This window comes from Pogona vitticeps, chromosome 2 (genome assembly GCF_051106095.1).
Source record: "Pogona vitticeps strain Pit_001003342236 chromosome 2, PviZW2.1, whole genome shotgun sequence".
Classification (NCBI taxonomy): Eukaryota; Metazoa; Chordata; class Lepidosauria; order Squamata; family Agamidae; genus Pogona; species Pogona vitticeps.
This window is the reverse complement of record NC_135784.1, coordinates 255,360,430-255,388,295: the sequence shown is the minus strand read 5'-3', so window position 1 is coordinate 255,388,295 and position 27,866 is coordinate 255,360,430. Positions and strand designations below refer to the sequence as shown.

At 40.1% G+C, this 27,866-nt stretch overlaps 1 long non-coding RNA gene across 1 annotated transcript; it reads right to left on the bottom strand.

Moving 5' to 3' along the window:
- Nucleotides 1-1,829: 1,829 nt before the first annotated feature.
- Nucleotides 1,830-27,275, bottom strand: LOC140704909 (uncharacterized). Its single transcript, XR_012084398.2, has 3 exons — nt 21,828-27,275; nt 20,804-20,865; nt 1,830-20,206 (listed from the first exon to the last, which is right to left on the bottom strand). It is a non-coding gene; the product is annotated as an uncharacterized LOC140704909 (long non-coding RNA).
- Nucleotides 27,276-27,866: the final 591 nt, after the last annotated feature.

The window sequence follows — 27,866 nt, the reverse complement described above, 5'->3', positions numbered from 1 at the left end:
ACTACCAAGTTGAACTAATGAAAGGATGGTCCTGGCTCTTTAAAAGGCCTCTGGTAGCAGAGATTTTGCAAGTCCCCAGCCTGTGTATATTGCTCCATCATCCTTCCAGCAGAAATGTTTTTCTAATGCCCAACTCACATCTTTCTGAGTTTTGCAAAGATACTGCTCAAAGAGAAAGAGAGGAAATGGATTGCTAAAAGACAGATTTGCATATAATCTACAATGCTAATTTATAGCAACAGATGCAAATTCAGAAAGTACTACTAACATTTGAATAAAAATAGAGTACAGCTCATCTTATCACACTGGTGAAGACTGTGAGTTGTCTATGCTTGTTCAGTCTGCTGCCCAGCTGCTAATTCTTGATGGCGCAACTTCATGACTCCTCAGCTCCCTTCCTATTGGTCTTTATTTTTAAAGAGGAGTTTTCTGAGCAGGCTTCTAAATAGAGTGATGTCTCATAAGTGGTATCTTTTGTAAAGTAGGTTACCACCATGGCCAGCCTACTTCTACATGCACTTTTAATGGCAAGGCGAATAAGAGCAAACAGAGTCTCATTACTAATCAGAGGAAATTTCTCTTCAGTCACCTTCCTCATGGGCTCTTCTCCAATATCTGAAAGTAGGATTGGTATCACTTTACCTGCTATGTAAAGGATGACATGCCAGTTCAGACCTCGTTAGTCTCTGCATCTACATGTGCTGGAGTAACTCAAGAAGCAAGTATCATAATGACTGGTGGTTTGAGAGGGGTTTTTAAATGGACTGTTGTGCTCTGTTGTTTCAAATGTGTTTTAATATTGATCTTAGCTACTATTTTAATACAATACTTTAATCCTCTTTAAATATTTGTGTACTTGCTATTTTTAGCTCTTAAAAACAGTTTTAATGATGTAAGCCTCCTTGAGTCCTTTCGGAAAGAAAGGCAGGATAGAAATATTTTAAATAAATAAATTAATCAATGCAGTTTTTATAAACCTTTCTTGTCTTTATATCAGGTCACTGCACAATTTAAAATTATGGATGTAGATGAAATATAAACAAATTTAAAATGTTAAAATGATTAGACCATTCTATTTAGCTGCGTGTATAGCAACATCAATGTTCAAACCACCTAATACACCATTTAAGAAGTCTAATATGAAAAACCAAAACACTCACTTTTTGATTGGCGATTTCAATAGCTACATTTAGGACTATGAACATGAAAATGGCGATGCCATTATAAAATGTGTGGAATCCCATTCAGTGTGCCTTACGCATGATCCTAAACTACCAAGTTCATTTAACAGTGGCAGGTGGAAGAGAGGCTACAATCCAGATCTAATTTTTGTTAGAGCCTAGGGATCAACAGTGCATTCAAAGTGTAGGTGTTCTAATCCCAAAATCTCAGCACAGAGACATTCCATGTCAGATCTACTCAGCCACCCAACCTCAATCTATACCATGCTATAGGAGGTATAATTTCAAAACGTCCTCCTGCAAAAAATTTGCAACAATGCTAAATGCAGCTGTACTTCCGATTGTCCTTCAACCACAGAACCACGTAACTTATGACTTCCATGGTTTTGTGCCTCTGTTCCAAGAGGGTGCTGGACCAACCACATCTCAGGTCTCCCTCTGCCTAATACTTAAATTATATTTCACACTTGGAAGAAAATCCTCTACAAATCTGGAAGGTGTCAACAATGTCACCTTGCTGTCATATGGAATCTTTTCCGAGGTTAGATAAACTGCTTATGATAAACTCCTTCCTTACGGCACGTATTTTTAGAAAGGTTTACAGCAAAATGCCATTTGTGCTGATTTCTTTCTGGCAAAATAGAAAAGTTTCGCAAATTAAACATGGCTCTTCCTATCTCCTTTATATCCTGCAAAGTAAAATGTATTGTATTATGCAAAACAAGCCTTAAAAAAAACTACACAGCGATTTCTAAGCTCTTTTACTCTAGTGATCTCCATGCCACCAAATAAAATATGCTTTACTGGCAAGAAACCAGATTATTATTATTTATATGAAAACAATCATTTATTTTCATTTTGAACCAGACACAATTATTTAGATAACTGGTGGTGAAAGCAAGTAAATTTCCACCCCAACAGTTTGTGCTTCTACCTGAGCAGAAAACACAAGCAATTTGGATAATGCATTATGTGCCTCCCAAAGTAATCTCCCTGTTCCTGGCTTTCAGTGAGGATTTGGAATTAAATCACTGTGAAGGAAGGTATTAGGGTGGAGAAAAGAGAAACACATTTGTATGGGACCAGCATGAATGCCGCTCTGCGTATTCTCTTCGGTGATAGTAGCCAGAGCAGAAAATCTTACACAGAATGATAGCAAGGGTACTTTTCTGAATATTTTAAAACAGGTGTTACAGCAAACATATTGTGACTGGCTTTGCACATCACACTTCACTGAAGGTCACATGCACAGTTGTTTTCAGGGAAACTGGAGGTCATTAGAACAGTAGTTCACATAACCTCCGGGCCTCCTTGAATGCTCCTCTTGATTTTGGTTCTGCAGCTACACTAGAATTCCCAATTGTGTTTGCTCATCAAAATGTCTGAACTCGGCACTAACGTCTTTCTTCTCCACCAAGCCACAGGAAAAAACTTACTGTTTTAATTCTCCCACACTGGCTGATTGTGGGAGAGGCAAGATTGTCCAATTTCGATTTCATGACAAACAAATCATCAACAAACAAATGACAGTTCTAATCATGGTCTCATACCTTTGCCATAGGCTCCAAAGTTTGAGAAACAAAAATTACAGATAGATGTGCTCCCCTCTCCTTCTTAAGCTAGTTGCCTCCTAGAAGGGTTTGGAGTGGGGGAGGAGAGAGAAAGTTTCATGTGTTCCATAAATTGGAGGAAGAGTGAAAATTGATTGACTTCCCAGCAGTTGCTGGACTGCAAATCCCATCCGTTCCAGCTAGTGTAGGCAACAGCGGGGGGGGGGGGGGGGGAGAGATGCAGTTCAGCAGCATTTGAGCCACCACACATTTCTCATCATTTTGTTAGAGCTAACATATCGTCCCCCCAAAAAGCCATTGTGTGATTCATGGCAAAAGTGAAACATGTTGAACAGGTGTGGTCTTGTATTTTAAAATAATATAGTACATCAAAACAGAACTATAATAACACCACAGAATGGGAATGGCAGCGGATAGTGTTTAGTTCTCTGTTTCACAGATGATGCAATACGCCATGGCCATCTTAAGCACCCGGTCTCCCCTTCCACAATCATTGCACTCAGGATCTAACATTGCATAGGTACGCTATCAATACCAAATAGAAAGTATGGGTCTCTTTGAAGGTCCTTTATTACAGCATCAAAGCAAAGGGTGACATGTTGCACAATCAGACACCATCCTTTCCTCTCTCTTTTTGGCGGGATGCCAGCCTGTAAGCTAATCATCTGAAAGATCAATTGAAAATTGTGCTCATTCTAGATAATCCAATCGTTCAGAAAATGGTTTTGAAAACATTGAATTTTCTCTTTCCCTTGATCAATAAAAAACCTCAGAGAAAGGTTAAATTTAAGATGTTACTGAGGAGAATAATATTGTTGTATAACTAGTTTTAGATGAGACATTTTTTGAAACAAAAAGTTAATTAAGTCTCCAATTTAAAAAAAGAATATTCGTGTGCACAGGAAAGGTTTGTTTCCCTTTGGCGTTTGTTGGGATAGGGAACAATTCACTGTCAAGTATGCTCGTGAAGGCAACCCCAAATCCCATATTTGTGGAACTGGGTAGAGATGACAACATGCAGAAAACCCAATTTCTCCATACTTCTCACCTGTGATGGCTCAGAAGATACAGGTTTTTCTTTTCTTCTTTCATTCCCTCCCACCCCAACACAGTGAAAGCCTGAGGAAAAAAATGTACACCAGAGGATTATTAGACCTGAAACATTTTAACATTTTAAATGCTCTGCTTCAAGAAGCTATTTGATGTGCTTATTGAGGGCTGCCATTTATGAAAGGGTGAAGTGTAGAGAAAGTGCACGCTAAATAACACAAAGGAGAAACTAAAACACCCATAACTCTGTAGCATCAATGAACTGGCTCTTTACCTTCATTATAACATGGCCTAAGGCCTGGGGGTTATACTAGGCTTTTGTTCCTAAACTCAGTAATGAACTTTGAAGTTGTACTGTAATAATGAAGGTTATTAAAATGGATTTAACTGCTATGTTTATAAGAGGTCTGTATCAAAGAACACAGTATATATATGCATTAAAAAGTTGCATTTATTATTTTTTAAAGTGGGAAGGTGTTGTGTTAAACAGAACATATGGGCAAAGAGGGCATTCTTTCAGGCTCATTGCCCCTATTTGTTTGTGGCGGCTGGTGCCGAGCCGCTTGCAAACAAACAGATGGCACTGGATGACTATTTTGAGGAATGTCTGCATTCTGGTGGAATTTTTTTCTTGTGCATTGTCCCAATAGCAGAGTCTTTTGTACCGTCCTGTGCTAATTTGTTAAAATGAATTTTTTCGGAATGCCATCTAATCCTATTGCCATAGCTACAACTAAGAAATCGAAGACAGCCCTGCGGAGCTGAAAATAGCTGACTTGCTACATGGGAAAAGGACTCATTCGTATGCAAAGCTCTGTGCTCAAATACAGCCTCTTATTCAAAGGACAATTAGAAGTTTGATCTTTGGAAGCATGACCTTCTAGTGCTTTCTGTTTGCAACTAGTCTGAGGCTTTAAAGAAGGGATTGAATGAAGCCTGCTTGCCCCTCCCCCTGAAAAAAAACTGGATTGGGGGGGACACACACTGGTGAACCTCTGCTTACTATACATAATTTTTTAAATGAATGATGCTAAGAAAAGAACTATTTGCACAATATACTCCTTCCTTCCCAGAGAATCGCACACTGACTGTGGTGGAATTCCAGTGTGGACATGCTTCAGGAATGATTCACAGAAGGAAAGAGTCCAGTGAGCTTACTGAGAAAATATATTTTCTAATACTTCCCTTAAAAGCCAGCAGCCTGGGGGACCGACCTAAGTTTAAAAGTCAGGCATTTGTTTCTTCTGTCTCTAAACTCTGGTAACTGCAAGATTTTACCTTAACAGCTTGGTTTTCAACGTTGCCTGAAGGATACGGAAAAGAAAGTGTCCTGAGCGGAGATGGGAATTCCATCTGCTAGGCAGACCATTGTGCTCACCTGGCAGAAGGTTGAGCTGGAAGGCCTCATGGCCCAGGACAGGCTGAGCCTCGACTTAGTTTCCTGTTGGAAAAGCAAGCTGCCTTGGTGCTTACTGGAAACTTCCAAAATGGAGAATTCTGAGATTTGGAGTGGAAAACAACAACAACAAATGCATGTGCTTAAAAAAATGTTAACATACTCTTTTATGTATACTTTAGAAAAGTGCTTCAGGGGAAATTTAATACAATTATTTGAAGGCCTTGGGAGCATCTCTTTATACATGAAGGATGCTAGTGATAAAAGTAGAAATATTCTTTCCCGTGATAGACAATGATGGCCTTCCAGAGTTTTTAACCTCCCAAATGCATTAGTCCTAGTCAGCACAGCCAGAAATGAGAAATTGTGGGAAATGCAGTCCAAAGACATCTAGAGGGCTGTAGATGCCCACACTTGTTCCAGCCTATCTGGCCATTAAAAAACAAACAAACAATAAGTGACCTCAAATGTTTTTATTTGTAATGAAGCCTGTCCTGAAGAAAAAGCAGCATGCATCTGAGGGTTTCCTCCACATTATGTATTAGCAAAATTCTGACCTTCCATTTTATGAATTGCACTGATGATGAACTTTGTCCAACTACATTTGGGAGTCAGACCCCTCATCTCAAAAACAACAGGGGTTTTTGTTTTATTTTTATTTTTTTTAATAGGATATAGATTTGATCCACCTGGAATTGGTGCCAGGCTTTTATTATGTGCCTTGGTCCTGCAGGGACCACTTTCAACCACCTCGTTCTCTCCCCCCCCCGCCCAAGGGAAGAGAAATGACAATGCCCAGGAGAAAAGGTTGCTACACATTCTGAGACACCAACATTACATTTTTAAAGAGGGAGCATTCAATATTTATGTATCGGCTTGGAGAAAGAGAAATGCTCTAAGGTATTACTATCACAGTTTGAGCAACTTTGATAGCCAGACAACTGTGGGTTTTTTTTTTCCAGCTTTGGAAATATCATTTTCTTGCTATGACTTCAGATCAGGTAGACAAATACATTCCACCACCCTTGACCTCCTTGCTGGGTTTCAAATACTTCTGTTTACTTCTGGAGAAATTACAATAGACCAACTGGAGCTGCTTAGTGCTAGCCGGCCATTGTTTTGTAATGGTCCAAAATGAAGCCAGCATGTTCATGTATTCAGGTTGGCCAATACTATATACACATTTCAGGAGAATAATCTGTGGAGTCAACTCTGTTTGACTAGGATGGATTTTGCCAGTTAAGGCCTTGTGCCAGGGTCCATGCATGGAATGTCATGATTGTTATTCAGAGGGGTTCCGATGAATGCCAGAAAAAGCAAATTAAGGTGCTAAGAGAACTGTGCCTAATGTGATGTACAACTTAAAACTAAGGACTGTTGCATTAAGTGAGAAATTAGCTAAATACTTTAATTTCACAGACACTTACATTTGTGTCCCTCCATCAAATTTTAATATGACATTCAAAGAACCTGTGGGAAAGAAACATTGACTATTTTTTTCCTGTCTTAGTCACAACAAAAATTAGGGAACTAATATTTTCAAGTATGTGAGATTTATCAAATTATATACCTTGCTTTGCTTCTTCACAATAATTAAATCATGCAGATACACAAATCTGAAGGAAATGAGTGGGAAACCTAAGCAGGTGTTTGGATATCCACGGGAGGTTGTGTAGGCTTTTCCAAATGACTTTTTTGTAGCACTTTGCATTGACTATCTGTACATATATGAACTTTTAAAAGGGGCTTAAAATGAGACATTTACTCATGGTGCACACCATGTAAATAAGAAGCTGACCTATTGATGTCTATGCACATAGTAAGGAAAAGGGTTAGGTTCCCAGGATGGAGCTCAGTTCACAAAACAATCCCCATGGTAGAAAGGGAGGGGAGGTCATTTGATCACGTCTCTCCTTCCCCCAGCATATCCCTGTGCCCATAAATTTCTCTGGATCTTTCGAGTACTCCCCAGAACAACATGACACTTTGAGCTGCATGGGGGAGGAAAAGCTGTGGTAAATTGTTTCATTTTCTGTGAAAGGGCTTATGGGATAAGCCAAGGTTGTCCTTGTGTATATTTCAAACAAAAATCGATTCGTTTGAAATATGGTGCTGGAGGAGAGCTTTGCATATACCAGAAATATAAACAAGTGGGTCCTAGAACAAATCAAGCCTGAACTATCTCTGGAAGCAAAAAGGTTGAAACTGAGGTTGTTCTACTTTGGGGACATCATGAGAAGGCAGGATTCTCTGGAAAAGACAATAATGCTGGGAAAGGTGGAAGGCAGCAGGAAACGAGGAAGACCAAATACAAGATGGACTGACTCCCTAAAGGAACAACAGGCTTGAGTCGATAAGACCTGAACAGGGCAGTTGAGGCTAGGCCTTTTCAGAGATCACTCATCCAGAGGGTCACTATAACTTGGGGGCGACTTGATGGCACATAATAACACAGCAACCTTTTTTTGAGGTGGGATGAGGCAAATGTACAGAGTGGTATGTGAGTATAATTTCCATGCTTTCCATAATTTCCAGTGTTTCTCTTTGTCTACATTAATAAAGTTGGGATTTGGGGGCAACTTGCTTGCCACCATGTAAAATGCCCCTGTGTTTGTGAAAGGGCACCTCAGGATCCTTCATGAGAAGAGAATTGCCGGATAGCAATTTTTTACCTGTATCCTGATTGGCTTTTGGGTGTGGGGATTTTTCGCCTATCCCACACTGGAGCAGGTGCAATGGCATTTTGAAAGGTGGAAATATTTGGTAACACAGGTGGGTAGTGAGGATAGAACAGGTTTTGGTGAGTTCCATCACAATCACAGGTAATGTATAGCTCAGCTTGACCTCCCAGCACTGTGGATTGTGCGATTACAGTGCTTGGGGGGGAAGATGCGCTGGGGTCACACCCGGACCAACAGTCAAAAAGCAGAAGGTGGTCAAATCTGGGGTGGTCAAATTTGGGCCGGCCGGGTTCTCGCTGTTTTCGTGACCGCGAAAACTTGGGGCTAGGGACTTGCCCATTTGTTTTGTAAGGGGTCCATTGAGACCTCTGTGCTTAAACCTGAATTCCACACTATAGCAAGACCCCCCTTTTACAGAGGGCAAGAATGATTATTTAACAAAGTGTGGCCCATGTTTATCCCATAATACTTGTCTCGCATCATTATTTCAGGGTAAGGGGGCAATTAGTTTTGGTGGCACGCTCCATATAACAAGTGCAAGAGCCCTGAGTGAAGAAAGGAGAGTGTCACTGGCAAACTGTACACACTGCAACTATCCACAGCTTAGGTCTTCCATCTGTTCCAGTGCCTGTAAACTCTCTGTTTATTTGTGGAAGATGGCAGCATTCTCGTGACCGTGAGTGCTGAAGACATTTTTCCTTTTGTTCTGCAGACTGCTGCTGAGGTACACGAAGCATAAACTTTTAAATGTGAAAAGAGCTCAACTTAGACCTTTCCAGGTTTGCCAGGCTTCCTAGTTCCCAGTGAAAAATGAATTACTATGATTAAACCAAGCATGACGGAAATTATAGTGCAATGCTTCAGGAAAGGAAGGATTAGCCGGCTGCACACCATTGCCCAGGGGATGTCGGAGTGCACTTGCAATGCTTTCCAGTCATTGGGGAGGCTCTGTCTTCTCACACAAAGTGTTTGAACAGATGATATTAAAAATATGGCCTTAAAATTGAGCTGCTTCTAATTCCAGAACAGGCAGGCTTTAGACCTGGCAACACCTAAATGGCTCTAATCTTACATCTAATCCAGCATGTATAAGATGTTTTTTAAAAAATGGAGCAACATTTGTCAACCATGCAGTGGCATATGATATTGTTCACCATCAATTGCTCCTCAAAAAGCTCTGCCTCCTTATTAAAGTTCATGGACTAACAGAAATGATCACTCTTCAAGGTTCTTTCTTGAATTTCAAGGGAGGCACAGCTTTCTGGAGAAATCAAAGGAATGGTCTCCCACAGGTTGGCGTCCCGGCAACATAACTTCTTAACATTTACACAAATGATCAACTGACGTCCCCATAATTTAGGAGTTTCATCTACACTGATGATCTTGTCTTGACAGTCCAGGGGGAGAACCTCTGAGTCCATCAAGCACCAGGTGATCTCTGCATTAGAAGATTATTTCCCTTATCTTAACTAACAGAAATGAAACTTTTAAAAACACAGGTCCGTGCCTTTCACTTAAAGAGGAGAAAAACAGTGAGGAAGCTCTAAATTAGTTGGGAAGATATGTAAAAAAGGCGGAGTCAGGGAGAGAGTCAGTCAGAGAAGAGGGAGATGAGAGTGGAGAGGGAGATAGAGTGTGGTCTTTGGGAGATCTAAGGTGTGATTAGTGAGAAGAGTGAATAAATACTGTTATAACAAATAGAAGGTTGAGACTGATGATAAATAAACCTGTAGAAGTTACTTATGATTAATTATCAAACATCTGTAATCAATAAACTTGTTTTATTTAAGTGAGGTTTGGACCTTCATCTTCATCCTTCAATAAGTAAAGTATGTTGATTTAGTGATCAACTGGTGGCAGCATGTGAAAAGGAGTACTGGTTTGCCTTCGTGTGCTCTGTGTTTGGGGAGTCAGGCAGGGGCCATGAGGTGCGAATGCCACACCCGCCTTCCTTGCATTTTTTCTGTTCGTAAGTTCACATGTCAAAGCAAAATTTTACAACTGGAGCTGTTCATAAGTCGAAACGTTCGTAGGTAGGGGCATTCACAAGTTGAGGCACCACTGTACTACTCCAAAGCAAGATATGCTAATGCCATATGGTATAAATCAGCACATGCCAAACAAGTAGCTGTAGGTCTTAATAAATGATGAAAGATTATTGCTGACTGCCTGAAATTTACTCCTGACTGAAAAGTCTATTGTTTAGCTGGCATTGCCCCTCCAGAAGTACATAAAGACGTGCTAGCATATAATGAATGAAAAAAGGTAATACAGCATCAAACATATTTTCTCCATAGCCACTAGCCTCCTAGACAATAGCAAAAATTGAGGAAAGGTTTTCTGCACATATCTCAAGCTTAATATTAAACCAGAAGAGGCTAGATGAAATCTATAGAGAAAAACCAACCACCTTGCTGAATGGATGAATGTTAAACAGTATCTCCCATCACAACAGGATTTTGGCTGGACCACTAGACTTCAAAGTGAAGTAGGAAGATCAAAGAATAGTCAGGTAATATACAGGACAATTTTTCTGTGAATATGCAGAAATTCAGTCAATGCAGCATTCATTTACATGCAAGTTATGCCTCACTGTGCATACTAAAGAAGATCTAATAAATGGCTAAGATAATGCCATTGAAGCAGCCTGCTTCTGGTCAAAAATAGTCTAATCATTTTAATATTTTAATTTTTTTTAAACTTTATCTCTATTCCATATACAGTATGTCCATAATTTTAAATTTTTAACATTGAAGGTAGGCAGGCTAGTAGCTGTAAAAGGGGCTGCCTTTTCAGACTCTAAATAGTTAAGTATAGCAAAAGACAATTCCTTATTATGTTTTATACAGGTGATAAGAGATCTCTGTCTGCATTTCCTCCCCTCCCCCCCACAAACCTGCCATAGTTTCAAAGACAGTGAGTGGTGATGAGTCACATGTGAATCCAGAGCTTAGAGGCTTCGTTTGTAACTCAAGTTCTTTTGGTGAGTTGACTCTGCACTAGACATCTTTTTACCTGCCTCTTTCCTATATCTTTTATAGCAGTTTTATGTGCATATATTAGCAAAAAATTATCCCCCCCCCTTCTGTGAGAAGGCTGTGTACACCAGTAATGGCCCGTGTAACACATTAATGGAAATTCTCAAAAGCAACCATCCAAGAAGCAGTAGAGAATAAAAATTGGGAGAGTGTGATTAGGTACAAATTTATTCATCAAGTGCAATCAGCAAGGACTAACAATTAAAAAAAAAGTGATGCCATGATTTTTTTATTGTTTCCAGTGTGAACACACTCTAAATTTCTGATAAAATTTAAATCAGTTGAGAATGGCTCTTCTTGCTTTTGTGTAGGCATGTTATGTCCAAGCGAGCACCTGAAACTGACTTCTCAGTTGGCTAGTTTACAAGGTCCTTGTTTTTCCCCTCAACTGTCCATCAGCTGTTGAAATGAAGTGGGAGGAGCTTTGTGAGTAGGAGGTATTTACATGGAATAATATATTATTATTCAGACTAAGGGGCAGAGCTAAAGACTGCAAAACCTATTTATGAAAAAGTGTAGGAGGAAAACAGTGCTGAGACAGCAAAGCAGAAGAAGCTGAATAGAGGAGAGGGCTTGGAAATACATTTAATAAACATTAATTCCTGATTTGTTTTAAAAAGAGGGAGCATAATTTTAAAACTAGGATTTTTTTAAAAAAGAAATTCTTATATTCAAATATTGCCAATTATTGCCCTCCTGGACATCATTAAGAATGATCATTTGAAAAAAGATCAGAAAGAGTTAGTTGTTATAATGGTTATGGAAGCAAGATTAAGCAAAGAACTGGAAAAGTTACAAACAAATTAATCTTGAAGATTGGTATAAAGAAATGTGGAGTTTAGCAATTGATTATAAATTAATTTGTGAAATGAAAATAAGAAGAGGAATGGTAAAGTCTAATGATTTCAAAGATGCATGGAATTTATACTTGAAATCTGTCTTTACAAAGGGGAAAGGCTATATGGCAGCAGAAGCAGCAATGCATTTTTGGAGAGGAATGGGGTGGAAAGTAGTACAAACTGATATTATTCGTTCCCTAGTCCCAAGGGTGAAAGTGGCACGGGTGGGAAATGTTTATTGTGTATCGTATGTAGTCACTACTGAGTTTGTATTTTAATTTTATTTCTGTTATTTATAATTTACCTTTGATCAATAAAACAAACAAAAATTCTTATAGACTAGAGATATTAATAGGTAGCTGAAGAATTATCATTTGTTGTGTTATGTCTGGGGGTGATTATTTTGGAGGACGACGCCATTTTAATAAAAATTTTTTGTTTGCGTTAAAAACTAAGATGTCTGTGCTGGATAACAGATACTTATCCCAGCACATGTTAACTACCATTCCTACCCTATTCAATCTCTTTTGGCAGTGGCCAGTTTTCATTTCTGGTCACACACACATTCTGCTGTCATAAGAAAAGGTCAAACTATTGCCCCCACTTGTTCCCTCCTGCCTCTGAATTTAAGGAGAGCTCTGCCTCTGTCAAGGACCTCCCTTTCCCTCTCCATTGTTTTTTGGAGTTAGTCAGTCTGTTGGAATCAATGAGTCTGTTGAGACTTGTTGCTGAAAGTCAGCCAACCATGGTTGCCAGTTTTGCTGTTTGATCCTTTCAATTGTAAGTAAATGAACCCTTTTTATTCTTTCTCCAACTAATATCTCAGAGTAAGTTATTGAGACTGTAAGTACCAGTTGATGAAGGAAAAAAGGGTGGACTAATGTGGGGAACCTGAAGCTAATTCTGCTCTGTGATCCCAGTACATTTGCTGTGCCGCCAGAGGAATTTAACCAAAATTCACAACTCTGCGACAGGCATATGGTAGTGGTGGCTCATGGAAGCAGAAACACAGCTGTGCTTGGGTACCTAAGCAGCATCCAACTGGCAAGTCACTTAGCCTCATTGGAGGGAGGCTGCTTGAGTATAGAAGTCAAGGATGGCTTTTGCACGAGTATGAGAAATTTACAAATGCTTGTACAACAAAGAGTGATGTAAATGATGGATCGGTGTTGGATCCAGGTAAAAAATGTGGGGTTCAATTGACTCCTATTGATTGAAAATAATTGCATTTCAAATGTCTAAAAGCTTTAAAAAGAGGGTAATAGTACATTTAGCAAGCAGTTTCTGTAGTGCATAAATTAGAATCTCAAGGTCTAAAAAACTGACAACAATAATGTATATTAAAGGTTTCTTCTCCATGACTGCTTTTTCATTGATTGGATAAAATCCTCTTGCCTATTTATGCTGGCATGACACAAATGGTGTAACTTTGGGAGGCAAATTGATTCAAAGTTATAAAATCACTGTAATCATTATCCATGGTATACTGAATTGTGTGATTGGACATACAATGAATAATGTCTACAATGATTTCTCAGGTACGGGCAATTTGCTATCAGAGTTTATGCCATTTGCTTAGCTATGCAAGAGGATTCTGGCCGTTGTCTTGCTAGCATCAGAATCACATGAGGCAGAACAACTGTGTGTCTCTTTCCTCTCTGATCATCACATAGCTGGCAGGGTACTATTTGCAAGGAAAACTAGAAACTTAGCCCCTATGCTGTACTTGAACTAGCATGATCTTGAATCTTTTTTTAAAAAATCAGTAACAAAATTTAAAAGATAGGCAGGATTAAAAACAATTGTGTTTTCCAAAAAGGAAAAGAAAGAAGATGGAAAAAGAAGGAAAAAAAGTGTCTACACAGGCTTCAAGAAAAGACTTCCAAATGTCTAAAAATATGTTCATGCATAATAGAACTTGAACCTATGGCCACTGCAAGAATTAAAATGAGAAGTTTGTCGAAACGTTTTCCTGTTTTGCATGAAGACACAGCAATGGTAACATTTTCTCCACCTTTTCTCTTATGTAGGTATTACTTTCTAAATTCGTTTCTTCTAAATGTTGGCACTACTGATTTAATTTGTTTCTTCTTAATTATTTAACATAAAGGGTGCTTAAGCTTTAAGCTAAAATGAAAATTGGGGAGAAATATTTGCATAAAATAATCAGTTCTGAATATGGTATCTATCTTCCTTCTGTTCTTTTCTGACAATGCCGAGTAAGTATAAACCAGTACTCTTCCTTTATTCTTCACAAGGGACTTAAATCTTTCCCACATAGGCTGTTTTAAAATCAGTATCCATTTCTTAACTGACAGAACAGCCCTATTTTCCAGTTGTTCCCTTTGAACAGTTAAGAAACCAACATTCTTCTCCTGGTCCCTTTTTTCCTGCCCTAAGAGACTGTACAGAGCAAGATGGTGTCCTGTGGTTTCTTTTGCTCTGCCTAGCTATGTATTCTGGAAGGTAAGAGTACACAAACTGGATATGGGTTCAATGATTCATGACCATCAGCTATGGTGGGCCTGATGGGAGCTGTACTCTCATATATCTAAAGAGTTCTAGCTTGCTTTTCCTGTGGGATGAGCAGGTATCTTCTTCGCTGGGTGACAGTCCTCTCCAGTTCACTGATCCCATGAAAAGTTAGATCACACGTTGAGACAAAAGGATATTTCCTTCATTTACATTGTTATCTCTCCAGGCACCATAAATCATCCAATGTCGGGTGCTGGAGACAAGAACATGCCAGCAAAGCCATGGAATCTCCCCAAAGAGCAATTACAAAACAAAAGTAATTTGATATATCAAATGTAGATTGAGTCAAGCTCCCTTTAAAATTAACAGTCTTATCCTCAACCTCTGTGTTCCTTGGGTCCACCTTCTGGAGCTGGCAATATGATTGACACCAGCATCAACACACTCCCCTGAATTGTCCATGAAAGTGGAATTGAGAGCCTTGGGAGGAGCCTGCCCTGATTTACCAAGGGGCAGATAACTTATGAGCCAACACCCAATGGTGAGAGACGATGGGAATGGCCGACTGACAACATCTGGAGGGCCACTGTTGCCCATCCTGATGAAAATGGTCAGTGCACAATATTTTGTTTGAATACTGAGGATATAGCACTAAGGTTGTATGTGGTAAGGTAAAGTGTGTGTGAATGGCCTCCAAAGAGAAAACAGCATGTGATTCAACCTCCTTCTCCAGGGCAGTGATCCCAATATGGACCAGCAGCTGTCCTGCCCTTTCTGTTGGTGGATTTGCATCCAATCATAAATCTCCATCTTGCCTACTTTTGCCTAAAAAGAGTGAATGTAGCTATGTAACTATACCAATAATAAAGTATAGGTAAAGGACATCAAATAAAGATGGGGAATATGGAAGTATAAGGCAAAATCATGGGGAATCTTACAGATATTATTCAACAATTTAAAAAACCCACCACCCATATGTCCTATCCTCAAAACAGCCAATTCATTCCAGTTTGCTAAATATCACTTTAAAAATGTGCATAGATTTCACGTGAGATTATAAATAACTCTTTTAAAATGTTATGATTGGAATGCCAGCATTTTTTGCACATTAGAGCAGATAAAACAGATCACAAAGTGAGATGTGATTGCTATACTTACTGCTATAATATTACAGAAATAATGTCTTCTATTCAATAAAATCATCAGCCACTTGCATCCCTTCCTTATGCTTACATAGTTAAACAGTTTCATCATTCCATAACTTTCCAAGCCCTATAAAGACATGTCGACAGTAATGGTGTATTATCATTCTTACTCATTAAAGCTAATGGAAACTAGATGTTACATATCTCTAATAAGAAAAAGCAGCTTAGAGAAGTGGAAATTTTAGTACAGAAGAGGCAGTTTTGTTGCTTCAGATGTGCCCTGTAGCTGATGCTCTTCTTGCAAATACTCATCTGGTACTACTGTGGGTGAAGTAAGACCACCTTAAGGAGATATGACTGGAAGTGGGAAAATGGTGAGTCAGAAATACATTTACCCTATTACTTTGCACTTGAAACTCCAGCCTTCTAAAGATGTATTTCCTTAGTAAAAGGAACAGTCATGTTATAAATAGAAATAACCTCAAGCCATGACCTTAGCAGTTTAACATATGGATGACAGGCAAAAAAGGCTACCTGTAAGGAATCTATTAGGATGGTTGTTGTGGGTTTTTTGGGCTCTTTGGCCGTGTTCTGAAGGTTGTTCTTCCTAAAGTTTCGCCAGTCTCTGCAGACGGCCACAGAGACTGGCGAAACGTTAGGAAGAACAACCTTCAGAACATGGCCAAAGAGCCCAAAAAACTCACAACAACCATTAGATCCCGGCCGTGAAAGCCTTCACGAATACATTAAATCTATTAGGACTTCTTGCAGAGATGAGGGAAAAGGAGGCAGAATGGATGGAAACTGGTTGAAGAGGTTCTCAGCAAGCTCATTTGAACCTCTGGTAAGTGCAACAAAAAAAGAGATAGCAGAAAGAAAGTGTGAAAGTGATGCTGTAAGTGGGATAGTAAGAAGGGGTGCCCTTATGCACTTTTGGTTCTAATCCTAGCCATTTTGAGCTTCAAGACTGCCAACTGTTGATGAGAACATAACAAAATGATATTTAGGACTGGACCTTCCAGAACCCTTGAGACAGGCTAGGAAATTCTGGGTGTTGGGAGTCCAAGAAAATGACCTTTCTGAGCTCTGCAGTCGACGTTGAGTCCTGACAGACGGTTTCTAAGGGTGTGCAGTCCTTGCCAGGAAAAAGGTATGCCTGCCTTGCTTTAACCCTGTATAAAGAGAACTTTGCCATGTGGTTGTTGTGGGTTTTTCGGGCTCTTTGGCCATGTTCTGAAGGTTGTTCTTCCTAACGTTTCGCCAGTCTCTGTGGTTGGCATCTTCAGAGGACACCAGAGCACAGAGTGCTGTCCTCTGAAGATGCCGGCCACAGAGACTGGCGAAACGTTAGGAAGAACAACCTTCAGAACACGGCCAAAGAGCCCAAAAAACCCACAACAACCATTAGATCCCGGCCATGAAAGCCTTTCCGAAAACTTTACCATACTCGTACCATTGATTATATTGAAAAAGCTGTTGTTATGTGCCTTCAAGTCAGAACCAGCCTACTGTATAGCGACACTACAAGGGTTTTCAAGGTAAGTGAAATCTTTAAGCTCCACACCCCCAGCGAAAGTTCCATGGCTGAGCAGAGATTCAAACCCAGGTCTTCTGAGTCCTAGTCTGTCACTCTATCTGCTATACCACACTCAGAGGAGAAATAAAGCTACATTTTGTTAACACAGAGATGATCCCTAACGGCTCTAACCTTCAGACAACTTCTCTTAGCAGTTTTGTATGGATATTAAACAAAATGGGAGACTAACTAGAAGAGGGTCCCATTCCATTGTTTTCACAGAATTAATTGCAGCCTCAATTTCTCTGCCAGGATTTCCCCCTTATTCCTGCCAGAACTTAACCACAATAACAATCTTTTTCTGTTGGACCTTTTTTCTTTATGTAATTCTCAAGGAGGCCAAATTGCACAGGAACCTATCTAATTTTGCCTGGTCATTTCAGGATGAGGACTGAGCCTCCAATGCCCCCTACGCCTGCATTTTGGGGATTGTATGAGAGATACCCATAGGATGTGGAGCAGCAGTAACAGCCCTGCAGCACAACTTCCTGAGTTCCATCCGCTGTGTAACAGTGGAGCCATCACCATGGTTCCCTGTCCTTTACCACTGAAACCTGTAGTAGGAAATCAGGTAACTGATCATTCATTTGGTCTTCTTGAACCCGCAGCCTACACATAAATTTATGCTTAAATTTAGAGTTTGGGATGTGTGTGTATTGCTTTGTTTTGCAGAGGTCATCTGGCTCTACAAAACTTCATTTGGCCAGACCGAAGCCAGGTGAAAATGAAGATGAACCACATAAATAAAACTTTGATAGGGAGGACCATAAATATTGCTGAAACAGCATTTTACAAAGCAGTTTAGACGAGGATAGTATTCGAGATGCTTCTATTTGCAATAAACATATTTATGCTTTGCTGCTGCTAGGCCCACACACCGTAAATATATGTTTACTGCTGTCATTATGGACTGCAAAGGTCATACAAGATTTTTTTTTAACTTGCTACTTCAGTCTTGGAAATGCAGTGCAGTAAAGCAAATTATGCAGCTTAAATGTGTGGAAGGTATTCAACCAAGTTGATTGATTAGGTCTAAACTGCAGCAGTGTGGCAGGCACATTACAAGCCTTTTGATGCTACAATTAACTTGACAGTATCGGGACATGGAATATGGGCATGAATTCAGAATGTGGTGATGTTTAGGATAAAAAGAAGCTGAGCTCTTCTAATTTCTGTGGAAATTGAGTAATTGAGGGCTCATCTAGCTGTTTGCATGCAAGTGTACGATTCCTTTCCTAAAGGATCTTCAACAAGGAAATGTAGTCTATGAGACATTTACCCATTTTCTGCCAGGTATTTAGTTGTTCAGCATTTCTCCTGAAACTGCTTTCTATTTCCTGGAAGGAAAAAAAATCCACAATGAGAATATGTCTGCCAAACAGTGGGACGGTGGGTCTGAAGCAAATTCTGTGTAAAGAAATGGCAGCAACTCTCACCCCTCCACCAATCTTCTGCCTACATTTCCAAACTTCCATGGCCATGGATACATCTCTTGGAACAAATCTTGCTCGGGGAAGAGAGAAAAAAAGACTCTGAAAACTATACATTAGAAGTAATCAACCACTGACATTAAAAGTCATCTGCATTTCTGTAATGGGTAAAACTCATTGAGAACTCCTCTTGAACAGGTTCCACTAAACTAAATGCATCCCTTGTTCCAATTCAGTTCATTTCCTGCATAGTTCAATGCCACACATTATGCAAGACCAAGAAGTGAAACAACAGAGATACTTGCCTTGATAAACTTCATGTTCAGACTATGATCTGCTTTTGACGATTGTTCAGAAACTTCTGCTATTGCAAGACATCGTTGCCATACTGTTAGCAGGCATTCATCTACAATAGAAAGTGTAATAACAGTGTTCTTGGACAGGTCTGATCTGGCCATGGTAACACATGCCTTAGATACAGCCCAACTGGATTACTGTAATACACTCTATGGGTGGCATTTGGAATGTGTCAGGAAGCTTCAGTGGATTCAAAATGCAACAGCCAGATTGCTAACAAGAGCTGGTCACAAGGATCACATAACCCTCCTGTTGCAACAGCTCCACTGGCTGCTCATTTGTTTCCAGGCACAACTCAAAATGCTGGTTCTAACCTATAGTCCTAAACGGCTTGGGCCCAAGCTATCTCAAGGACTGTGTCTCCCTTGATGAGCCTGCTTAAGTGTTAAGCTCATCAGGAGAGGTCTTCCTCTAGGTCCCACCACCTTCACAGGTGGGGACAATGGAGAGGGCCTTCTCTGTTGCTGCTCCCCCTTTGGAACTCCTTCCCACAGGAGGCCAGGCGGGCCCCATCTTTGCCCCAAACAAGCAAATACCTTTCTCTTCAGGAAAGCTTTCCCTTAGTGACTGGCTGCATAAGTGGAATATTTAAATAAATCGCTGTACCTTACTGCTTTGAATGTCTTGTGCATTGCTTTTGTTCACTATTTTCTAGTGTGGTATTTGTTTGATCACTTTTAATATTTGTATATTCATTGTTCTTGGTTTTAAATACTGCCTTTAATAAGCCACCTTGAGTCCTTTTTAAGGAGAAAGGCAAGGAAATAAAATAAAATAAATGCCTTCACAACAGTAATAGCCTCCCAAGGCTAATGTGTTTAATAAACTTTACATTGTGTCATCACCAAGTTAGCGTCACAGTCCAAGATATCTCAGGCAGCCTCTCACCAGGGGCAAGGTCACCAAGACCCAGTTCACCGCACAGAGTATTGAGTCCAAAGACACTCACTGCACAGTTGGTTGTGACCAAGCAGAGGTGGGAGCACAGAGCTGGAACAAGGCACTGAGATGCAGAAGGCCAGCAGGAGTAAGGAGGGAGCAAGACAGGAGCAAGAACAGGCACAAGAACACTGGAGTCCAGACACAGAGATGCAGGAGGCAAGAGCAGGAATTCGATGCAGGAACACTGGAATGCTAGGACTCTGGATCTCAAGAGCAGCAAAGCACTAGGAACCACAAGCACAGCACAACCAAAAACCTTTCTCACTGAGGCAATTTCTGGGAGGGAGAACCACTCCTTAAACAGGCCTCCCCTCCAGGTTCCCAGGTGAGCCTCATGAGTGGTCCAGCTACCCGCTACACAAGCCAGGGCCTGAGTCTGCAAACACCAGGCCATTCCTGGGTCAGGCTGGCCCGATCCTACAGCAGCCGGGGCAGTGTGGGCCCGATCCTAACAGTTCTTCTCATTGTTCGTCACAGGATTTCCACATAGTTTTGTTCCTTCCAATCCTCTCTTTCTGTAAAGGCCTGTAAAGATATGCATTTTTACAAACAAGCAAACAAACCAAAAATAGTATACAGTAATCTCATAATTCGGTTCATTGGGAGCAGTCCTAACATCTTTCATGTATGGCTAAAAAAGCTGAAAGACTTTCCCAGTAGAAAAGCTGAAAAGAAGCATTCATTGACTATAATGGCTAGCATTTATCACATTCCTTCCCTCAGAAAGTCCATACAATTTCAACATCCAGCTGTGAGAGCATGTACACATGTTGTTGTTACTGTTTTTAATTCTTTAACTTCAGTCCTCTATGTTAACTAGGTTTCTATTTGTTTTCATTTAAGTTAATAAAAAATGCAATTCAGACACTTCTTCAATTATTTGTTTTTAATTCATTTCATTAGTTTGTATCTGCCAAAATCTTTAGTTGTAGCATATCTTAATTTGTTTTACTCTGACAACAAACCCATGAGATGAATAAAAGCTGAAACAGGGTGTCTTTCTTAAGGCCACATTGTAAGCTTCAGAGCTGAACATGGATATGAACCTTTGTTTCTCATTTAGTGGACCGTAGTGGCCAAACACTTAAATTTTTCTGGCTACTGGTAAGATAAAAGTTTAACCTGGTGGAGTTTTTTCTGCAGATTTTCAAAGAAGCGGACTTGTCTTTCTAGAAGATGGTCACCTGCAGGACAGGAAAAAAAAAACCAAAACAACTTCAAATTTCAGCCACTTACCATTTGAAATTTCCTTTAATGAATGGGTAAATTTGCATATTGTTATATCCTTGTGCCATCATAGGGTTTCCAAGGTATATGAAAAAATCAGATTTGATTGACTTCCTCTATGCAGTACTAACAAGAATTGGTTTAATTTTTTTGCTGTTGTCTCTGAAAGATCCTCCATCAGTACTACCTTTCACTACAGCTTCTGCCTTTCAATAATTTCTCTGCCCCCATCACCTTTGGAATTATAAATCCCCCTTGCTCATGTAACCATTAATTTCTCAAGAGGAATAGGAATTGGGGGCTGTAACAAACAAACAAAATGGCATTTAAAAGGCTTTCATTTTTGGATTCTTTTATTCATTTCCAAAAGACAGCCTCTGAAATACAAATCATTCTAACAACACAGAATCCACAAATTTCAAATTGCCTCATTTGACCCATGTTTATAAAATTGCCTCAGCCATTCCTGATGCTAGCCAGCATCCTCTCTTGCACCCCAAAGGTTACTCATAGGGTGTGAGAAGAGTCTTTTGTTGATTCAACAGCTTGCCAAGATCATTGATGATGATTCCTCTTTGTCATCTGTACTGTTTCTTGCTGATGAAGTGAGGAGGAGAAGGAAGATGGTGATGTGATGTTAAATGCTAATTCTTAAAGTACTGCTAGTGCCAGCATAGATCCGATGATAACTGATTTTTTCTTTCTTATTTTGTTGTTGCCCACTTTTGGAGTACTGTAGATGGTTGTTGTTTGTTCCTGTTTTTTTTTTTTTAACTGAAGGTTCTGTAGGACTTTGAAAAGACAATATTGAAAGCTAAAATGAGGATCCAGCAAACAGGACACTGAAAGACGGTAAACAAAAGCAGCATCAAGAAAACATTCAAAGCAGTAAGGCACAATATTCATTTAAAAACCTCACCCAGGTAGTCAGTCAATTAAGGGGAAGCTTGCTTGAAGAGAAAAGTATTTATCTGCTTGCAAGACTACAGGAAAGGTGGGGCCCGCCTGGCCTCCTGTGGGAAGTTGTTCCAAAGGGGGAGCAGCAACAGAGAAGGGCCTCTCCAGTGTCCCCATCCAATGCACCTGTGAAGGTGGTGGGACCTAGAGGAAGGCCTCTCCTGATGAGCTTAACACTTGAGCAGGCTCATAAAGGGAGACACAGTCCTTGAGGAAGCTTAGACCCAAGCCGTTTAGGCCTTTATAGGTTAGAACCAGCCCTTTGAGTTGAGCCTGGAAACACATCGGCAGAATTGCTGTAGTGGGAGATTATGTGATCCCTTTGACCAACCCAGTTAGCAATCTGGCTGCTGTGTTTTGGACCCACTGAAGCTTCCTGACACTTTCCAGAGGCAGCCCCTCATGGCCACTGCTAAAAACTGGGCATCCAGGCTCAGAGATGAATCTAGGAGCACCCCCAAACTCCAAATAGGGGCCTCAAGACTTCAGGGCCAGCTGAAGGAAAATGTGTTATTTGAAAAAATTGTGTGATTTCCTTGTTGATAAATGGCTGATATAAAATAAAAAGGGGGAAAATAGTATACTGGCTTGAAAATTCATATCCCGTATGTGTTATTTTATCTGATAAAAATGGATAGAGAAATCATTTGGTTGACCATCCATGAGGTAAAGCTGTAATGTTTCAACCTGTTTGCCAATTAGAAATGCACAAGACAGCTGACACGGAAAGAAAAATAGTCTAATAAAATGATAAACAAACAAGCAAACAATAAATAAATAAATAAATAAATAAATAAATAAATAAATAAACAAACAAACAAACAAACAAACAAACAAACAAATAACCAAATAACAAAAGTAAAGATAATGCAGATAGCTGGGAAAAATACAAAGGAAGATCAACAAACCAAATAAAGCAAAACCAGTCTGCAGATATACCAGAAAAACAGGAAAAACTTACACTGTCTACTAAATTTATTTCAGCTGGAGTCTAGAGTAGGGGAATCCTAACTTACAACTTATGATCCACTGACCTTTTGTGTGACCTTGGAAGGGCACCCAACTTTGGGTGATGTAGCAGTGTGATAGGTCAAACACGTGTATTTGAACATTAAACAAAGCATGTGGATAAGGCACACCTTTTTAGTATTAGAATGTCCCTTTTCTACAACTCAAAGCAGATAACCTCTGATGGCCACTGCATCACAGTATTAAGTGATGGCGGGTTCCATCTTTATGTACTGTCAAGTCACCTCCAACTTATGCTGACCCTAGAAATTAATGACTGCCAAAGAGTCCTGTCCTTAACAGGCCTGCCGATGTCTTGCAAACTAAAGACAGTGGGATCCTTTATTGGTTCAACTCATCTCATATTAGGTATTCTTCTTTTCCTGCTGTTTTATGCTTTTCCTGGCATTATGGTCTTTTTCAGTAAATCTTATCTTCTCATTATACTGTATGTCCCACGTGACACAGAATTTTTCTATTTTTGTTTATTGAGGAGCCTGATCATTTTCCTTGTTTATCAAGCTCATTTAAGTTATTCACAAGAAAAATAATTTGAACATGTTCCGTAATTTTGAAATAAACAATAGGCATAGAAGTTTTGAATTTTTGGAGTACAAATCCCATAATTCTCCATCCTAGGAATTCAGCCTGAGAAATTTCCAGCTGCAAACAGCTAAACACCACTCTCATGGAGAAAAAGCCTAGCTAGGAAGGCTCATAGTTTACCTTAACTTTATTTCTGCTCTAGTTTCTTATTCAGAAATGAAGCTGCCCCACTGCTAGCAGGGAGCTTCCTTTCTGAACAGGAAGCTAGGGCACCTTCCCAGCTAGGCCTTTCACATTTCAGGTGATACTCTTGCATGAGACTGCCATGCCTAATAAACAATCAAACTTGCGTAAAAGAAAGGCTATAAAGGATTCAGCAATTAATCCCCGTTTGAATTGGATGTGGAATCAGCACTTTCTGTGTTGAACAACCAGCTGCAAGAACTAAGTGGACTATGTTCCTGAGAAATCCTAAGCAAAGTTTTGTGTTTAAACTACTCATAAGAGATAATGAGCTTCTGGTAACTTCTTGACCTAAGAGCCATAAAATATATGCCAGTGCAATTACTAGAGAATTCTGACCTTGGTGAAAGATTACACAGCCAAAGATAACACAGCACACATAATGCTGAATGCCAATGGACAGTCTTCCTTCTGGTTGCCAATGTTTCATGAGATACTTTTACATGAGACTGACCGTAATCTATCCCTTGACGGTTGCTTTCCCCTGTTACTTCAAACACCAACTTTTTTTGTATTTTACATATCACTACATTCTGGAACAGTCTAAAGGGACTGTGAAGTGCTTGGTACTGTCACTCAGTTAAGAACATGAGGTGTTAAGTTGCTTACAGTGTGTGTTTTCACACGGAAAAACCACTATGTGAGTTCACGAAACAAAGAGACCACAGGTAGTCCAATGGATAGTTCTGACAAGTTGAGTGCTGTGCAGCTAGTAAATGTGGTATTTGGAACTGCATAAAATTCTGTTTCCCCCCCTATATTCTATTTGTATGTTTGTGTTCCAAACTCATTTAATGCTTGTTTGATATTCCAAGATAGTATGTAATACAAAAATGAATTTAAGCTTCGTCTCAGCGTAATCCTGTAATATCTTATATTATTTTGGAAGCTCATACCTTGATAAGTGCATAAATAAATTTCTTTTAAAATTTGCCATTATCAGATCAAGAACAAAAATTACAAGGGAGTTTGTCTGGCCAGATTTAGAAGACCATTTGGAATGTTTTTTTTAAAGCAGTTTGAGGTACCGAATTTGCCTAGTGATGCAATATAAGGAATTCCAGAGGAAAGAGGTCCATTTGGTTGATGTATAAATTCAAGAATGGAGACACTTAGAGCAGAGTCTCTCCCAATGTCCTTGTCCATCTCTTTGGGCACTTGCTTCTTCAAACTCATGGGTACCACTTAGGTACTTGCTGAGGTTAAGGAATTACTTAATGTTTCCCATCATTTTCTGGAGGGCAGGAGATGTTCTGATGGTATCAGTGAGGGTTCTCACATTGCTAAGAATTGCTGTTGCCTTGTTGTGTGGACCTGTAAACATCATAAACATTGTATGAATTTTTCTCCTCCTCTACCAGTATTCTGTCCTTGTTCTGTTTGTCTATGTCAGTATTTGTGTGTGCTTGTGCATTTTACTTCATAGGGAAAAAGATACCAATTTTGCACATACTGATTCAGAGACAATTGGCACAAATTGCCAAAACTTTGACAGAAAAGCACCATGTTGCATGAATTGCTTTTGTTCTGGGGGTCAGGAACCTAGTGGGGTTTGGAAATTCCCTGTCAAGATGCCTTGTTGTGTTGAGGCAGCCCAGATCGAGAGAATGAGGAATTTCTCAAATATTCTTCACATTCTTGGAACTGAGATATCTCTGATTATGAATAATGAGAGCATGACAGAGTTAAATTAATAGGAAGATACCATCAAAATGAGAACCACCAACATTTGCACTCTCTAATTGAAAAGCAAGAATAGAAGCTCAAACTTCTCTCTGTCTCCCCTAAATTGTTTCAGCCTCATGCTGAAGAAGGTCTGGTCAAAATCCAAGCCTTGCCCTTGACATTTCTCATTGGAGTTACAGAAACTGTGATAAGCATCAAGGTTTGCTGAGGTGTGATGCACCCAAGACACTGTGGATTTTGTGGCTCAGCAGTGTGATCCGCAGCAATTTGTAACAATGGCAAACTCACCAACTGTGACGATTCTGAATCTGGCCAAAAATCTGCTTTGAGCTGTGCTTTAAAGTATATGTGTGAAACAGTGGCATGGTGCTTTTAAAATAAAGAAGTCCAGCATCAAGAAACATTTTCTTGCCAGTTTCCCCGTCTTTTTGTTATGTGCCCCATGAAACTAGTAAGCATATTTCTGTTTTTGATAGTCAAACAAAAGAATGGTAAGCATGGGTGCTGGGAAAAATAGTAAAGATAATTGAATGTAAAGTCTTAGGCAAAAATCCTCTTCATCTCTCTTCTGCTTGTGCAACAGTTCGCTGTGTGAGTGCTTGGGCTATTTCCAAACATATGTGAGATCTCCAAGACTTTCTTATACAAGTATAAGTACCATTTATTTCAAGAGGGCAATTTGTGGCTCACACAGCAACAAGCTGGAAAGGAGTGCAGAATGCTATGCCAGCAGAACATTATGCTCTGTGCCATTAAATAGGGTACTGGCCTTAATCATTAGAGCTCTAACAGTATCCACTGCATAAAGTACCATAAGGAAAGGAATAGTATAGTGTAATCACTACAACAATAACCTAAGGCTCAGGAGACTTGAGATCAAATTTCCACTCTACTGTCAAACTCATTGAGTGACCTTGAGTAAGTCACATTCAACCAGCTGTACATAGCAGGTTTGTTGTGAGAATAAAGTGAGGAGAAGAAGCACTTTGAAATCTTTGGAGGAAAGGGGGAATAACATGTAACAAATCAATAAATAATAAACAAATATTATTACAACAGCCTTAATTATGTCCACTGGAAGGAACTGAGATGGTTATAAAAAGGCAAAGGTTCCCCTTGACATTTTTAGTCCAGTTGTGTCCGACTCTAGGGGGCGGTGCTCATCCCGTTTTCAAGCCGTAGAGCCAGCACTTGTCCGAAGACAGTTTCTGTTGCCACATGGCCAGTGTGACTAGGGAATGCTGTTTTACCTTCCCACCGAGGTGGTACCTATTTATCTACTTGCATTTGCATGCTTTCAAACTGCTAGGTTGGTGAGGAGCTGGGACAAAGCAACGGGAGCTCACTCCATCGCGTGGATTCGATCTTACGACTGCTGGTCTTCTGACCCTGCAGCACAAGCTTCTGCGGTTTAGCCCACAGCACCACCATGTCCCAATTGTTATAGTTCCAGCTAAAATAGTATAGTACCGCTTTTTCCACAGTGATGGAAACTGTGGTGGTCTTGCTTGGCTGAAGACATTAGCTTACCTTAGGCAAATATTCAATATGGCTTCTTTCAGTTCTAAATACAGAGGCTGACTGTCCAGTCTTTCTCCAGAAGTCGTCTCAGGACAGCATCATCCATAGCAACTGAGGGTAGCAAGCATGTTAGTTTGTGGGCTGAGGACTGCATATGGCACACAGCATTGCCTTTCAACTTCGTTGACCCACTGCTCTTTGATCCCCAGCATCTGCTGACTGGAGCAGCTACTGTCCCATCACAGACCTGTTAATGATCACGATTGTCTTCTGTTCGTTCTTTACAGGCTTGGCTTGCAATGGTTCTGTGGGTTCAGCCTATATGCGATACATGCTTTAAGTTCTGCTCTGTATCCAGTATATTTAACTGAGAAGTGAATTCCACTGTTTTCAATGAGGCTTACTCTGAAGCAAATGTGTCTAGAATTGCAGCCTTATTGAACTTGCAGCCTTACTCCCTGCAGGCTGCACGTTTAAAGCCTATGTACCTTTGCTAGAGAATTAATACCTCTTGAACTTGAAAGGTGTGGGATGTGTACGAGATCCAATTAAGGAGCAGAGACCAGCATAGGAGAAACAAAGGAAATAAGCTTAATTGGAACTTCTTCTAGGATACGATACATTTCCGGGGGCTGGTAGTAGTTCAGACTAGTTTACTGCAGCAAAAACTGGGAGACTCTTGAGACACATTGAAGAGTAACAAATTTTACTCGATGTAACTGTCATGGACTTAGTTCACTTCTTCAGAGGCATTAGATATACCATGTTTTTCCGTGTATATGATCCCCAAAAGTATAAGACAACCCCTTAATTTTGACCCTTGCTGGTGGCAGTTAGTGGGCAACTGCTCCTCCACCTCCGTCTCCTGCTGCTGCCGCCCAGTCACCTCATCCAGTGTGACTGCCGGGGCTCACCTCCAGCTCACCTTGTCGCGGTCTTGTCCCCTGCCCGAAGAGAGCACTGGAGGAAGCGATGCGGTGGCAGCAGTCAATGGGCA